General features: G+C 43.2%; 1 pseudogene; it reads left to right on the top strand.

Annotated features, from left to right (window-relative positions):
* Positions 1 to 430: 430 nt before the first annotated feature.
* On the top strand, positions 431 to 548 carry LOC124623272 (annotated as a pseudogene).
* Positions 549 to 15,722: the final 15,174 nt, after the last annotated feature.

A 15,722-nucleotide genomic window follows, 5' to 3' on the forward strand; every position in this document is an offset into this window, starting at 1 on the left:
GGTATTTCCTTTAGTTGGAATTCGCATAGGTGGAGCCGGTGGCTGTAGTGATAAAGTGTTATATGCAGTTGTAATTGTTCCATGTGGGTGCTACGTGGTCAGCTGATGGAAATCTCAGCCTCGCGTTACGGACGCATGACCATTGGTGCCATCGGCATGCCATGGAGCCACTGGTGAAGTGTATGTGCCGGCCGCTGGTGGCCGAGCGGTTCTGGAAGCTACAGTCTGGAAGCGCGCGACCGCTTCGGTCGCAGGTTCGAATCCTGCCTCGAGCATGGATGTGTGTGTTGACCTTAGGTTAGTTAGGTTTAAGTAGTTCTAAGTTCTAGGGGACTTATGACCTCAGCAGTTGAGTCCCATAGTGCTCAGAGCCATTTGAACCATTTTTTTGAAGTGCATGTATTTTTACCGAAGGCGTTATACGAGTTTTGCCAGCGGCCTTGCGGCAGTGGTAACACCGGTTCCCGTCAGATCACCGACGTTAAGCGCTGTCGGGCTGGGCTAGAACTTGGATGGGTGACCATCAGGTCTGCCGAGCGCTGTTGGCAAGCGGGATGCACTCAGCCCTTGTCAGGCACACTGAAGAGCTACTTGATTGAGAAGTAGCGGCTCCGGTCTCGTAAACTGAGATACGGGCGGAAGAGCGGTGTGTTGACCACATGCCTCTCCGTATTCGCATCCAATGATGCCTGTCGGCTGAGGATGACACGGCGGCCGGTCAGTCCCGTTGGGCCTTCATGGTCTGTTCGGACGGAATTTTAGTTTTTAATTATACGAGTTTTACAACATAATGGAATCATATTGTATTGGGTGAACCCGAAATTTATTAAACTTGATCTAGTTGTGAATGACTCGCTAAAGGCCCATCTTTTTGTACTGCTCCTGGTAGGGCTTTGGGGGGAGTTTTAAAGCGTACTCCTTTAAAGGCTCGTGAGTTTAACGGCTGTGGGCCAAGTGTGTCACTGATATTTGAAGTGGGGCTTAGTTTTATACAACATCAATCATTTTAATATGTACCTTATAAAAAGTAAATTTTCAGTCGTGTGCAATGTACTGCGTATTCATGTCAATCAGTATGCATCGCGCTTATATATCGGTGCTCTTTTCACCATTAATTTCATGTTTCATTGCTAATGACCGTTTGTTTCATGATTTAAGTTGTATGTTAGTAAATATGCCCTCTTATGTTGAGGTAAATATAAATGTCGTGTGACTAGGGCCTCCCGTCGGGTAGATCGTTCGTCGGGTGCAAGTCTTTCAATTTGACGCCCCTTCGGCGACTTGCGCGTCGATGAGAATGAAATGAGGATGGCTAGTATAAGACAACACCCAGTCCCTGAGCGGAGAAAATCTCCGACCCAGCCAGGAATCCAACCCGGTCTCTTAGGATTGACATTCTGTCGCGCTGACCACTCTGCTACAGGGGGTGAACTGCGTTAATTGCATATCTGAATTGATAAATTATATTAACATGTTTCAGAAGGGATTTTCGATTGATGTACAAAGCCATTGGGTCGAGGTGATTATATCAGAAAGGAGACTGGCCTTTAATGATTGAAATTTTACTTTTATTTGTTAACTGTAAAAATTAAAAAAGTTTAATCTGAAATTGTCATAAAACTTTTGCAAGACTACGTATAGATTTTGCTGTCCTTTAAGCTCAAACTGAATACTGACTCTAAAATGTTTAAGTTCATTTTTTAAAGATGTAAATAACTTGTTTGAAGGTTATACCAATGGCAAGCAAGTAAAACTTCGCTCCCTGGTCCGTGCATTACTACCATTTCAGAATGCAGTGCAATCAGATTTAAGTAAAGGCATTTACTCTCACTTTTACCAAAGCTAAAAAGTAATCAATTTGCCTGTAGGCTACATAATAGGCACCAAACGCTACACGGCTAATAAATATAGTACAAAGCCATTTACAAATATCTTACAGTTGAAAACAATTTAACCAAAAGTTCAGTCTTAGATCACTCGCTTTTAAAATGTAAAAGCAATAACTTCAATATGGGCCCCACCTATCTCCAGCCTAATCGGAGGTGAACCAAACAACCAGCGCAGTCAACAACGAGACAAAATACGTGTAAAGCTTGACTGAAGTAGGTCTGCACTCCCAAATCGATTAAACACTCCGGTTGCCTCGCAGTCAAAGCCGTCTTATAGAAGCCCAGCTTCTAGATTCCACTTTCTTGTAACTGGTCCCCTGGTGTCAACATCAGCATTCTAATAGCCTGTATTTGCAGAATGACGTCTCGATACGTGCGGCTCCATTTTTTATCCACGGCTCTCTCCATACTGAGCCATTCTCCCACCGCCACTCAGCAGGTGCTAGGTGTAGCCACCGAAATTCCATGCCGCCACCTCACACTTTCTCGGGACGTGAAGACTGTGCAGCCCTACAGGCTGTATCCTAACACAAGCACACTCACTCTCACACACACACACACACACACACACACACACACACACGCACAGAGGGTGAGGGAGAGAGAGAGAGAGAGAGAGAGGGAGAGAGAGAGATCATAGTGAAGATGCACATGATAGGTGATTGGCTGCGACGCCACGTTTCGTGCAGGGTCTGTCGATTTGTATGTTCGCAGTGCTAGAGTATTGTTTCCAAGACTTGTGAAAACTATGCAATGTATGTGAGTCAGTGCAAGGGCATCTGTATCCTGAAGTATAGGAGTACGACACATTTTCCTACCCCATCTAACCCCAGCTCCGAAAATGCTGGCAAATAAAATTAAAATCACATTTTTATTACGAACAACAGGTTTCGTTTCACTTTCGCTTTTACTGATAGAAGATGGCGTACATAGAGTCTCGGGACACGTTTTGGGATCATTGTTTTCTGTAGCTCAAAATGGTTCGTATGACTCTGAGCACTATGGGACTTTACATTTGAGGTCATCAGTCCCCTAGAACTTAGAACTACTTAAACCTAACTAACCTAAGGACATCACACACACCCATGCCCGAGGCAGGATTCGAACGTTCGACCGTAGCGGTCGTGCGGTTCCAGACTGAAGCGCCTAGAACCGCACATGACGACCCTCTTCAATTGTCGGCGGTCTCTGTTAGTCAACAGAGGAGGTCAGCCTGTACTCTTTCGTGCTTTACGTGTTCTTCACGTTTCCACTTCACTATCATATCGGAATGAGTGGACCTAGGGATTTTTAGGAACGTGGAAGTCTCGCGTACGGATGTATGACACCTGGCCACGTTCGAAGTGCGTGAACTCCGCTGGGTACCCCATTCTGCTCTCTAACGACGTCTAATGACTACTGAGGTCGCTAATACGGAGTACCTGGCAGTGGGTGGCAACACAATGCACCTAATAATACAATGCACCTAATATGAAAAATCTATATTTTTACGAGTGTCCAGCTACTTTTGATCAAATAGCGTATATCGTAAGCAATAAGCACTATTTAAGTGTGCACTATAAAATAAAATTATTTGCCAATAGAGTCACAGTTCTGTAAGAATCAAACCACGGCACGACAAACAGCGGAACCAAGAACCGATTGCCGTTTGCGATGTTTTTTTAACTGTGTGGCACATTGGTTAAAAGTAGGCTGTTAGATAGCAAGAAAGACTACACACTTACTTTAATACCCCTCCCCCTCCCTCTTCGTTTCTAAGTGTTACCAACGCTGAAACAATCATCAGGCAGAAGATGTGAGTGTTTTGTTTCCAGTTGCACATTGTAGAGTAGCCACAATTCTGACAGCTGAGAGATTTCTCGAGTCAACAGGAGTATTCCCGTTCAATCCGGACGTCTTCACAGCAGAAGCCTTACTCCTTCAAAAATCAGCGAGAGAGTTGAATTTCCAACAGTCGAAGAAGGGAAAGGAGTTCATCAGTGACCCACGGACAAATGCTGCCCCTGAGTGACAGACGATTTGTCTGTGCAGTCACCAGGAAAGAACTTGACACAAATGAAGTTCAGAGAACTGATATACTAGATCAGGTGTAGGCCTACCCAGTATTTATCCACAACCAAAATATGATTGACACGTATGCGGCCGGCTTTCCTGTAGCACTGTTCAATATAAATAATCCTCCATTCGAAGATTTTTGCCGAAGAAATAGCCATGGCACTATTTTACATTCTCATGAAATACCAATCTGCAGATTTATTGTCTAAATGAAGACATTAATATATTTGTAAGCAGAGAGAGTTTTCTTGTTACATTCCTTCATTTATTTCGTTATTGTAATAAGGTGTGGCATTATGGGATCCCCCAAGTGCTTGTTATTCGTAAAGTTACGCATGAAAGGCATTCAGCTTGAGTCCATCAATGAAACTGCAAAAAGCCGTATGTTTACTTGTTGTTACCCATCAAACATCTGTTGATCGTCAGAAACGGATGTGTGCTTATAATTTTATCTCGTCTTGCGTAGTATGCGTTTCATTTTTAACTTTTTGCACTTCACGTGGAAAACAATCATTAAGACTCCCAAAAATTATGTAGCCTACATTGTCCTTAGTGCAGTTATTTGTCTCCTGATCAAGCTCCAAAGCAGAAGTATAGAGATGTATAAAATGATTTTACATTGATTATATCAACACCCTGTACAGTATGCGAAAGCAGCGCTACGACTTGTATTATTGTTCTAGCGATTGTCCAATACTAATAGCCCTGGCGCAGTAGTAACATCAGTTCCCGTCACATAACTGATGTCAAGCGCTGTCGGGATCGGCGAGCATTCGGATGTGTGTCCCTTTGGGTGTGCCGAGCGCTGTTGTCAAGCTGCGGGCACTCAGACCTCGTGAGGTCCACTGAGGAACTACTGGACTGGGAAATAGCAGTTCCGGTATGTAAACAGATCTGTCTTCTTTAGAAATAATTATCTTGAAATTTTCTTTCTACATTTTATATCCACTGTTTTTCGGCATCATCAGTTATTTTCCTACCCAAATAGCAAAATTCATCTACTACTTTGTCTTGTTTCCTAAACAGATTCCCTTAGCGTCAACAGATTTAGTTGTCCACATCTCGTGGTCGTGCGGTAGCGTTCTCGCTTCCCACGCCCAGGTTCCCGGGTTCGATTCCCGGCGGGGTCATGGATTTTTTCTGCCTCGTGATGGCTGGGTGTTGTGTGCTGTCCTTAGGTTAGTTAGGTTTAATTAGTTCTAAGTTCTAGGGGACTGCTGACCATAGATGTTAAGTCCCATAGTGCTCAGAGCCATTTATTTGAACAGATTTAATTCGGCTGCGTTTCTTAATTACTTGTTTTTGCTTTTGTTGGTTTTTATCTTATATATTCCTTTGAAAACACTGTCCATTCCGTTCAACTGCTCTTCCAAGTCCTTTGCTATCTCTGTCAGAATAATAATGTCATCGGCAGAGCTCAAAGTTTTTACATCTCCTCCCTGATCTTTAATTCCTACTCCAAATTTTTGTTTCGTTTCTTCTTCTGTTTGTTCATTGTACTGATTGAATAACATATGGAACACGCTACAACCATCTCTCACTCCCTTCATAACCACTGCTTTCCTTTCATGCCCCTTTACTCTTATTACTGCCGTCTGGTTTGTGTATAAGGTTAGAACGGCCCAGTGAGCGGTGTGCTGACCACATACCCGGTCATAACTGCATCCGGTGACACCTATCGGTGGAGGATGACAAACCGGGCGTGCGGTAACGTTCGGCCTTTCGAGGATTGTTCTCCATAAGTTTAGATGATGATCCAATAGTTTTAAAATGGTTACATTCCGATTTGCCGCAGTTTCTTCTTGTATTTTTATCTCAGTGACAGAGTTATTTCAGTGGACTTTGCACTCTGCTACCATTCCTTCGTTCATATCGCCGCGGTTTGAATGAAATATGGCCACCGTAGATGCGTTGGCTGTTCTTTCTCCGTATATAGGCTCTATAGGCAGCACATCTCACTTAATTTAAGTATAAAAACGTCTTAGAATTGTATGGAAGTGTATGCTGGATTGTGCGAAAACGGGGGAAGAAGAGAATTGCACACAGTTAACAAGTAATGAACTATGTAATGTGAAAGTGCTGCTCTGAGCTGAAGGGGTTGGCTTGAAGACTGTTGACAAAAAAGTAAATTAATCGCAGCGGATGACACTCTGGAGTTTTAGTAGTTGGCTTACGAAGATCTCACCAAGGATCCAATTAGATTTAACCAAAGCCGATTCCATACAAGGGTTTAAAGAGCCGAAGGAAAATTAGAGTCGAAGGCGATGTCATTATAGACGGAGCACAAGCTAGGATATGGAGAGGTCGGAGAAGTACCTGCGGCGTCCTCTTCAAAGGAACTGTTCGGTCATTTGTTTATAATTATGTAGGGAACCACGAAAAATGTAAATGTTGATGACCAGTCGGGTATTAGAAATGCCGTGTTTCCGAATGCAAGCCCAGGTTCTAATCACTGCAACAGCTTTATCGGTACATAGAACCGCGTACCAAGACGAACTTAGATCGCACGAAAAGGAAACTTACCTCATAAATTTCAGTCACCAGTGATAAAATATTTCATGAAACATTAAATTCGGAGTAACTTCGATAGTAATATGTGATGGCCATAGTTGGATGTCAATGAAAGAAGTCAATTGTAATGTTGATCTACAGTATAGGAACTCGTTGTGTGGCTTGTGTGGCTCCATACACAGTGACTTCGTTCTCACCAAGAAGGATAATTTATAAACAAACATATTCATAATATACTGAAGCATAAATATCGAAAAAAAGCGTAACCAAAGGTCACCTCTCTGTGAGAGTGTACTCTGTTGCCTGCAGGCCGCCTCTGGCGATGAATTGCTTCCCGGCCACCACTCTTGACAATCTGCACACGTAACATTTTTCTGGACCCAATAGGTCTACTCTGATTTATACTCGAATGTCGTCCGGACACTTGTTGCATTTTCCGCTACCTGTTCCGTAGCCTGCTGCGTGCTTCTGCCTGCTCGAGACAGGCGCTCTGAATTCAAATCCGCACGTGAGTTATCCGACTCATATGCACCCAATAAGCACAGTGACGCTGTTAAACACTAGCTCCGGCAGCAAACAAGTGTCTAAAGTGAATAACTGCAGAAGAATAGTACTTAAAAACAAAGTTATGGTGCCCAAAGTTTCTTGTGTAAAGCATTTACTGAAGAGGAATTCCAGGGAATCTTTGGGGACCAGCTTTTTTAACAATTAAATTGACTGTAGACATCATCCCTACGCATTAAAATGTTTTCATTGTTCTCGCGGCCAACACATGCAATCTTTATGAATTTGAAACAGTCTTGAAGCTGCCTCCAGCATAATCCAATGTGCAATCAGAGCCGTACCGAAGTGCCCACGACAGAATTTCCAAAGCGCCTCTGCTCCAGCTGTAGAACTACATTTCTGCAAATGTTTTAATGCAGATATTGCAAGTTTTATAATTATTAAGTAGGTTTAATGAAAACACATTATTAAAAATCTCAATTATCTGCATTGATGAAAAATATACTACAGGAAAAACTAAATCTATCTTGCAGTAAATATGTTACAAATTGTATACATTTCCTTGAAAGATTTAAAACCAAAGTAAATATACATTTTATTGTTCATGGTGATTATAGCATATTGATTTCAGTATGGTGTATCATAATTAAAAGATTTTATTAAAATAATTGAATAGAAATAAAAGACAAAAGGCTATAATTAAAAGCTGAGAAAATATCTCTTTACTGGATTCGTGTTTCTTATACACCGAGGAGACAAAAGTCATTTGATACCTTCCAATATCGTATCGGACCTGATTTTCACTGTGGTACTGCAGCGCCTCGACGTCCGGTGGACTTAAGTCGTTGGAAGTCCTCTGCAGAAATATTGAGCCATGGTGCCTCTATAGCCTTCCATAAATGCGAATGTGTTGCTGGTGCAGGATTTTCTGATCGAACTGACCTCCCGATTATATTCCATAATCGTTCGATGGGCTCACGAATTGTTCACAAGTGTCTTCAAACCAATCGCGAACAACTGTAGCTTGGTGACATGGCACATTGTAATGGGAACACGAAGTCCTTGAATGTCTCCAAGTAACGGAACATAGTCATTTCCTGTCAATGATCGGTTCAATTGGACCAGAGGATCCAATGTATCCCTTGGAAATACAGCCCACACCATTATCGAGCCATCATCGCCCTATAAAATGCCTCCTCAATAGCGTGGGTCTATGGCTTAGTGGTATATGTGCCACATGCCAACGTTACGACCATCTCTTACCAACTGAAATCAGAACACATCTGACCACTCCACGGTTTTCCATTCGTCTAGGGTCCAACCGATGTGGTCACGAGCCCAGGAGAGGTACTGCAGGCGATGTCATGCTGTCAGCAAAGGCACTCGTGCCTTCGCCTGCTGCCGTAGCCCATTAAAGTCATATTTTGCCGCAACGTACTAACGGATACGTTCGTCGTTGCGGCTATTTCACGCACTCTTGCTTGTCTGTTAGCAGTGACAACTCTACCCAAACGCCACTACTCTCGGTTGTTAAGGGGGGTAGGACGTCAAACGGGTCGACTTGGAGCGGGAGAGTCACCACAGGACATTTTAATTTCTACTGTCAATACTTTTACAATCAAATTCATAAAACGTTCTCACCATAACCAGGAAGGATTGAGGACTCACACTCATCGCAGTGGAAGTTCAAAAACGTAGCAAAATACCTTTTTTTACATGTGAAATTTCATCATTTTTTCACTTATTACTGGCTGCATTTGTTGCTGTAGGTACACTTGTCTTCCTAAGTAAGAGAGATTCTTCGATGAATTTTTCATAGCATACAAACAGTAGTTACAGGTGTATGAAACACTAGAATTTTCCAAATCTATTTAAATACTGTGGAAAAATTGAGATAATTAACTAAAAACTTGAATTTTTTCTAAACATGAAGTTTAAAATGTAACAGTTCATTCATTTTTTCATAAATTAAATAACTTCTAGAGTTTCACACACCTGTAACTATGGTTTGTATGCTGTGCAAAAGTCAACGAAGAATCTCTCTTACTTAGGAAGAAAAGTGTACCTATAGCAACAAATGCTGCCAGTGGAATGTGAAAAAAATGATGAAATTTCACATGTAAAAAAAAATGTGTTTTGTTACGTTTTTCAGCTTCCGTTGCTATGAGTATGAATCCTGAATCCTTCCTGGTCCTTCTGTGAAAGTTTTATGAATTTATTTGTAAAAGTATAGGCAGTGGAAATTAAAATGTCCTGTGGTGCCTCTCCTGCTCCAAGTCGGCCCTTTTGACGTCCTACCCCCCCTTAAATGAAGGCCGTCGATTATTGCATTGTCCGTGGTGAGACGTAATGCTTGAGATTCGGTATCAACAAACACGTTATTTCTTAATAATTCCAAGTTGAGTGCTATGAATTCTCCAATGGGAGAGAGGGGAGAGATAGATAGATAGATAGAGAGAGAGAAAGAGAGAGCGAGATCCATGATGCATGAACTACACCTGTTTACGGGCTTCCACGCACTCTTGTGGAACGAATGGGCCGCAAAGGACTTCAGACCTTCCTCAGAGATAGGAATGAAACGCGTCACGAGAAGTTAGTTCAATTTGACATTGTCTTGACGCATGTATAAAATCGAGCAAGGTAAAGGAAATGCGAATGTGAGAGTCACGCTGCGACGTCATCAAATCCTGTGATAGAGCAGGTTGAATGCAAGCAGCCTGAAACACACAAGACAAGCTCCTAAATCACGACGAAGATGTATGGATAAGAGAGTTGATTTTTGGTCGTTCGACGAAGATCTGTAAAACAAATTTTGACGTGTCGCGGCTTGATTCACTGTTGCAGGTCAAAGCTTCACGAGCGACCAAGACATTCCACGCGGTGCTTTACGAAGATACTCTGCTAGTGGACGAATTCGCCAGTGGGCGAGAGTCTCCGGGGAACAAGGGACTCAAGTCTGGCACGCGGATGCGCATAATATGAAACCAGTAAGCAAAGGAAAAGCTGCGGTTTAAAATTTCATATTTTCTATCAAACTGCTGGATAGAATCACTGTCATTTTTGCTTGTATCTATATCTACATATTAATGTAAAATGGAGCCCCCAGCTCCATTCAGTATGGACTGATTCACGAAAAAGGTTCGTAAATATTTCTTGGGAACTTGCTGACTCTGACGAATTTATTTCCGCGGATGTTGCGGAAACAAAGGCATTGCCGTCCAGCGGCACAGCCAACGCAACTCGAGGCTGTATCGCAGCTTGAGCAGAATTCGAGTCGAGATTTGAGTCCAGCGTGTGTGTCAAAAACCGTAAGATCGCAGGATGTAAACCAAGGCGGATAGACGTTTTTTGACAGTTTTTTAATCTATCATTGACCTCTCAATGATGCAGTTATTTTCCAGAAGCGAAATGTGGTTTAGACATTATGCTCAACTGCAGGCCTCATCTCCCATATCAGAATCCAAGTTAAGTTTGGTAGTGTAGATGCTGGCACGATAGCTCAGTAGGAGAAAAAAGTTGAAGTTTTCAGCGACGCACTGACGTCCAGCTAAACCAAATACCGAGAACAATGACGAACAAAATGAAGGAAAAAAGCGGGAAAGTACAGCCTATACACTCGAAAAGTCGCAAGACTGAATCCCTGTTGGGCAATGAACTTTTGTCTCTCAATGATGCGGAGTTTCACCGGAAACGAAACGTCTTACTGAATCTACGCTGAACCGTAGATCGCCTTTTTGCGGTTGGACAATTGGCTAGGGAGATGCAAGTCACCGAAGTGACGCCCTGTTGAAAGACTTGCAGCAGAACGTTGAGTCATACGGGTTTGTTTTTACCAGAATCTATAATTTATACATACACTCTCCTTCTACACATCATTTAAGTTAAAGTCCCTGCTGCCTTTCCGGGGTTATACACTCCTGGAAATGGAAAAAAGAACACATTGACACCGGTGTGTCAGACCCACCATACTTGCTCCGGACACTGCGAGAGGGCTGTACAAGCAATGATCACACGCACGGCACAGCGGACACACCAGGAACCGCGGTGTTGGCCGTCGAATGGCGCTAGCTGCGCAGCATTTCCGCACCGCCGCCGTCAGTGTCAGCCAGTTTGCCGTGGCATACGGAGCTCCATCGCAGTCTTTAACACTGGTAGCATGCCGCGACAGCGTGGACGTGAACCGTATGTGCAGTTGACGGACTTTGAGCGAGGGCGTATAGTGGGCATGCGGGAGGCCGGGTGGACGTACCGCCGAATTGCTCAACACGTGGGGCGTGAGGTCTCCACAGTACATCGATGTTGTCGCCAGTGGTCGGCGGAAGGTGCACGTGCCCGTCGACCTGGGACCGGACCGCAGCGACGCACGGATGCACGCCAAGACCGTAGGATCCTACGCAGTGCCGTAGGGGACCGCACCGCCACTTCCCAGCAAATTAGGGACACTGTTGCTCCTGGGGTATCGGCGAGGACCATTCGCAACCGTCTCCATGAAGCTGGGCTACGGTCCCACACACCGTTAGGCTGTCTTCCGCTCACGCCCCAACATCGTGCAGCCCGCCTCCAGTGGTGTCGCGACAGGCGTGAATGGGGGAACGAATGGAGACGTGTCGTCTTCAGCGATGAGAGTCGCTTCTGCCTTGGTGCCAATGATGGTCATATGCGTGTTTGGCGCCGTGCAGGTGAGCGCCACAATCAGGACTGCATACGACCGAGGCACACAGGGCCAACACCCGGCATCATGGTGTGGGGAGCGATCTCCTACACTGGCCGTACACCACTGGTGATCGTCGAGGGGACACTGAATAGTGCACGGTACATCCAAACCGTCATCGAACCCATCGTTCTACCATTCCTAGACCGGCAAGGGAACTTGCTGTTCCAACAGGACATTGCACGTCCGCATGTATCCCGTGCCACCCAACGTGCTCTAGAAGGTGTAAGTCAACTACCCTGGCCAGCAAGATCTCCGGATCTGTCCCCCATTGAGCATGTTTGGGACTGGATGAAGCGTCGTCTCACGCGGTCTGCACGTCCAGCACGAACGCTGGTCCAACTGAGGCGCCAGGTGGAAATGGCATGGCAAGCCATTCCACAGGACTACATCCAGCATCTCTACGATCGTCTCCATGGGAGAATAGCAGCCTGCATTGCTGCGAAAGGTGGATATACACTGTACTAGTGCCGACATTGTGCATGCTCTGTTGCCTGTGTCTATGTGCCTGTGGTTCTGTCAGTGTGATCATGTGATGTATCTGACCCCAGGAATGTGTCAATAAAGTTTCCACTTCCTGGGACAATGAATTCACGGTGTTCTTATTTCAATTTCCAGGAGTGTATATGAAGTTTGATATAACGGGAGTAGGATTCGTTATCAACAGGACAGTAGGGCAGAGAGTGAGCTACAGTGAACAGTTCAGCGATAAGAGGTTGTTCTTATCAGGCACGGTAGCAAACCACGCCGACAACGATATTTCGCGTACACACGCCAGCATCGCAAGTCGAAGATGAAGAGAGAGAGAAAGTTTGTGCGGATACTGAACGGATAATTCAGTACGTAAAGCGAGATGAAAATTCCATGAGGGATTCGAACGCTATTGTTGTGGAAAGAATACAAGAAAGGGCTTGGCAGTGGGAACGAGAGAGAAGAATAGTTGAGTTCTGTAATAAATTTCAGATTGTTGTAGCAAATACTCTGTTCAAGAATCAAAAGAGGAGGAGGTATACTTAGAAAAGACCCGGAGATACCAAAGATTCCAGATGAATTTCATCGTGGTCAGACAGAGATTCCTAAATCAGTTATTTGATTGTAAGTCGTACCCAAGAGCAAATATAGACTCAGACCCCTATTATAATGATGATGAGAAGATTGTAGTTCAAAAGAATCATGAAAGAACGAGCGTGGAAGTGGGATAAGAAGCAATGAGGAACGATGAGACGCGTTTGAAGTTCGCTAAGGAAGTGGACACTGCGGTAAGCTGTTCAGTTGAAGAGGAGTAGACCTTGAAAGGTCTCCGTGTACTGCATCACTATAAAAGTACTTAAATTACGTAATTGTTCACATGCAAGTATTCAATTAGATTTACAATGAATACATTTTATGCTCCTAGATTTCCATCTAATTATCGTCTGTGTGAAAGCGCATGTGAATGTATTTTCCGTGAACTTACTGTCTGCTGTGGTCAGTCTGGCCAATGTAGGGTGTTCAGTCAAAGCAAAGGGGTTTGTGCCTTCTAAGTCGTGTTTATCGACAGTGGGTAGGTTGGTGCCGGAAGCAAGCCCTTTAGTCTGTTCTGGCTGCCTGCGGAGATTCGTAGTTGTCGGGGGTGCTGAAGCACTTGGCACTGGGCAGTGGGTGAGTGTGGTCGGTAGCTTAAGACTGAGCTTAGGGTGAGATGTGTAAGTCTTCAGTATAGCTGAAGTAGTATAGTTCACCTTTTATTACTGCGATAGGTTCATTATATGTTCCACAGTTTAGGCAGGATAAACCATGGTGCAATTTACCAATTTTAATAAGTGTCTGCTGTTACTTTCTTTGTGCTATCAGAACTTCTCGTGTGCAAAGGCTTCCCATCTAGTGATGCTGACATTACGTTACAGTAGATATTTCCAAGTGTGCAGGCGTGAATGGTTACATTCTCGTGTGAATGTTTTCATTTACTATTGCAGTTTGAATTCTTTTGGTTTCACATGTGATTTGATAAATTTGCCTTTACGCTTCGCACCACATGGCATGAACTTACCTTCTGTGTTGTTCAACGGTAATCAATCGTGTTCCCTTGAGTGAATTTAGGTTGTGTTGAATGTTTTGTATAATAAATGGATTTTAGTGTATTTTACCGTGTGAAATTTCAAATGGTTAGCGTGCTTACTTTGGTAGTCTGAACTAGGTCTTTGGACGAGCCAATTGAGCCCTCAGATCTTTGTGTCCATCGAGGGATAAATTTCTTGCAGTTCATTTAATCTGTCTCTGCGCGCCGCACATGTAATTTAACCGTTCTGTGAAAATATTCAGGCACCTGGTAAATGTGTTACCTTTTTTCTAAATCTAGTATCCACGTGGTCTGCCCCCCCCCCCCCCCCCACCTTGCAACGGTTTTATTTATGTGTGAGATTATTTTAAGCAATTACATTTGTCGAAGGATTACTACTTCAGGAGGCTTTGTTCTTTAATATGGATCTTGCGTAAGCACGTGCATTTATCCCATCCTCTTCACAGATTTTTCACATACCCCTTCGTGTTGTCCGTCAGCATTCAACCATTTCAAACAGTGTCAAATTTAACTCAGGCAACGGCAAGCATTATTACAATCTGTTTATTGTATAGTGTTTAACTTGTGTTTTTGCTCAAAATAAATTGTATTTCCGCTTCGTGAGTGTCCATCAACGCAACCACCCCTTCCGAAATCGACCTTAATGCATCGAACCTGTCGTTACCAAAGCGCAGTGTTCTTGCAGGCCAAAATTCTGAATTTTAATTAGACTGTAAAGAATTATGTTTTAATTTAACTAACCGCTTTCATTCCGTATGATCACGCTTTTGAGTGAATTAATTTCAGTGTTCATTTGATGAGAGTACTGACATCTTAGTGGATACTATGCAACAAGTTAGTAATTTCTTTAATTATGTGTAATTAACTTATTCCCAACTTCGTTGGGTGGCGACCCTAAATAATTTGCTACAAAAACAAATATTAGAACGCTTACTTGTATTAGCATTCGGTACTCCAGTATGCTTAAAAAGTCATGCATCCCGTTTCTGTATAACCCATTTAACAACCTTAATAAGGACAATCACAGATGTTGGGCAGTTAAGACATAGGTATAAGGAAGGTAACGGTGAAGAAACCTTGGGTATCAGAAAAAATATTTCAGTTAATTGACGAAAGAACGAAGCGCAAAAGTGATAAGCCACTTAGGAATGAAAATTAAGGGCATCATGAACGTCATAAGGAATGACTCAACGTGTAGAAAAGTCAAAACAACCTTCGGTGTTACTAAAAGCAGGGGTGGTAACATTAAGAATGGAATGGGAATTCCAGAGCCAAACACAGAAGACAGGGCGCGTAGATGGAAAGAGTACCTTGAAAGTCTCTGTGGGGGTGAGGACTTTTCTCATGATGGAATAGAAGAAAAAACTGGTATGGAAGACATATGCGGAAAATAAACTATGCAAAGTTGTCCAAACTGTCTGTAGTACCATTACCTGGACAACGAGCCATGGAGTATAAAGAGAGACCACCATGAAAACAAGTAAACAGCATAAATGAGCTTCCTGAAGAGGACGAATGGGTGCACAAGAAGATACATGATTAAAAATGAAGACGTCAGAACAGAATCAAATATTTTCACCAAGACTGAGAGAAACACCTGCTGGGAATTCCATGTCATAAAATTTCCCGGAAAATCTTGAACTGCAAATCGAATGGTAAAGAGACTCTGAAAGACCTCGGAAAAGATGGGAATGATTTTTTTTTGTGAGTTTGGATCAGACAGTGACTAATCCTCGCCAGGAATATGGTGATGATGGGTTTTTATTTGGTAAAATACGTCAGGGCATGCCAGGGCAGCCCAGAGCCAAGGGACAGCATGCTGCTAAAATTTTTTGGATTTTATTTATTGTAAGAATCAAAAATTACTTCGTGATACTTGCACTTTAATTGGGCATGTTTCTTTCTTAACTATCTCCCTTTTTATTTTTTGAAAATAACTTTTAAAGAAAGAAACTGCTGACATTTTATCACGAATTAAAAAAATTTCTACCAC

This window comes from Schistocerca americana, chromosome 7 (genome assembly GCF_021461395.2).
Source record: "Schistocerca americana isolate TAMUIC-IGC-003095 chromosome 7, iqSchAmer2.1, whole genome shotgun sequence".
NCBI lineage: Eukaryota > Metazoa > Arthropoda > Insecta > Orthoptera > Acrididae > Schistocerca > Schistocerca americana.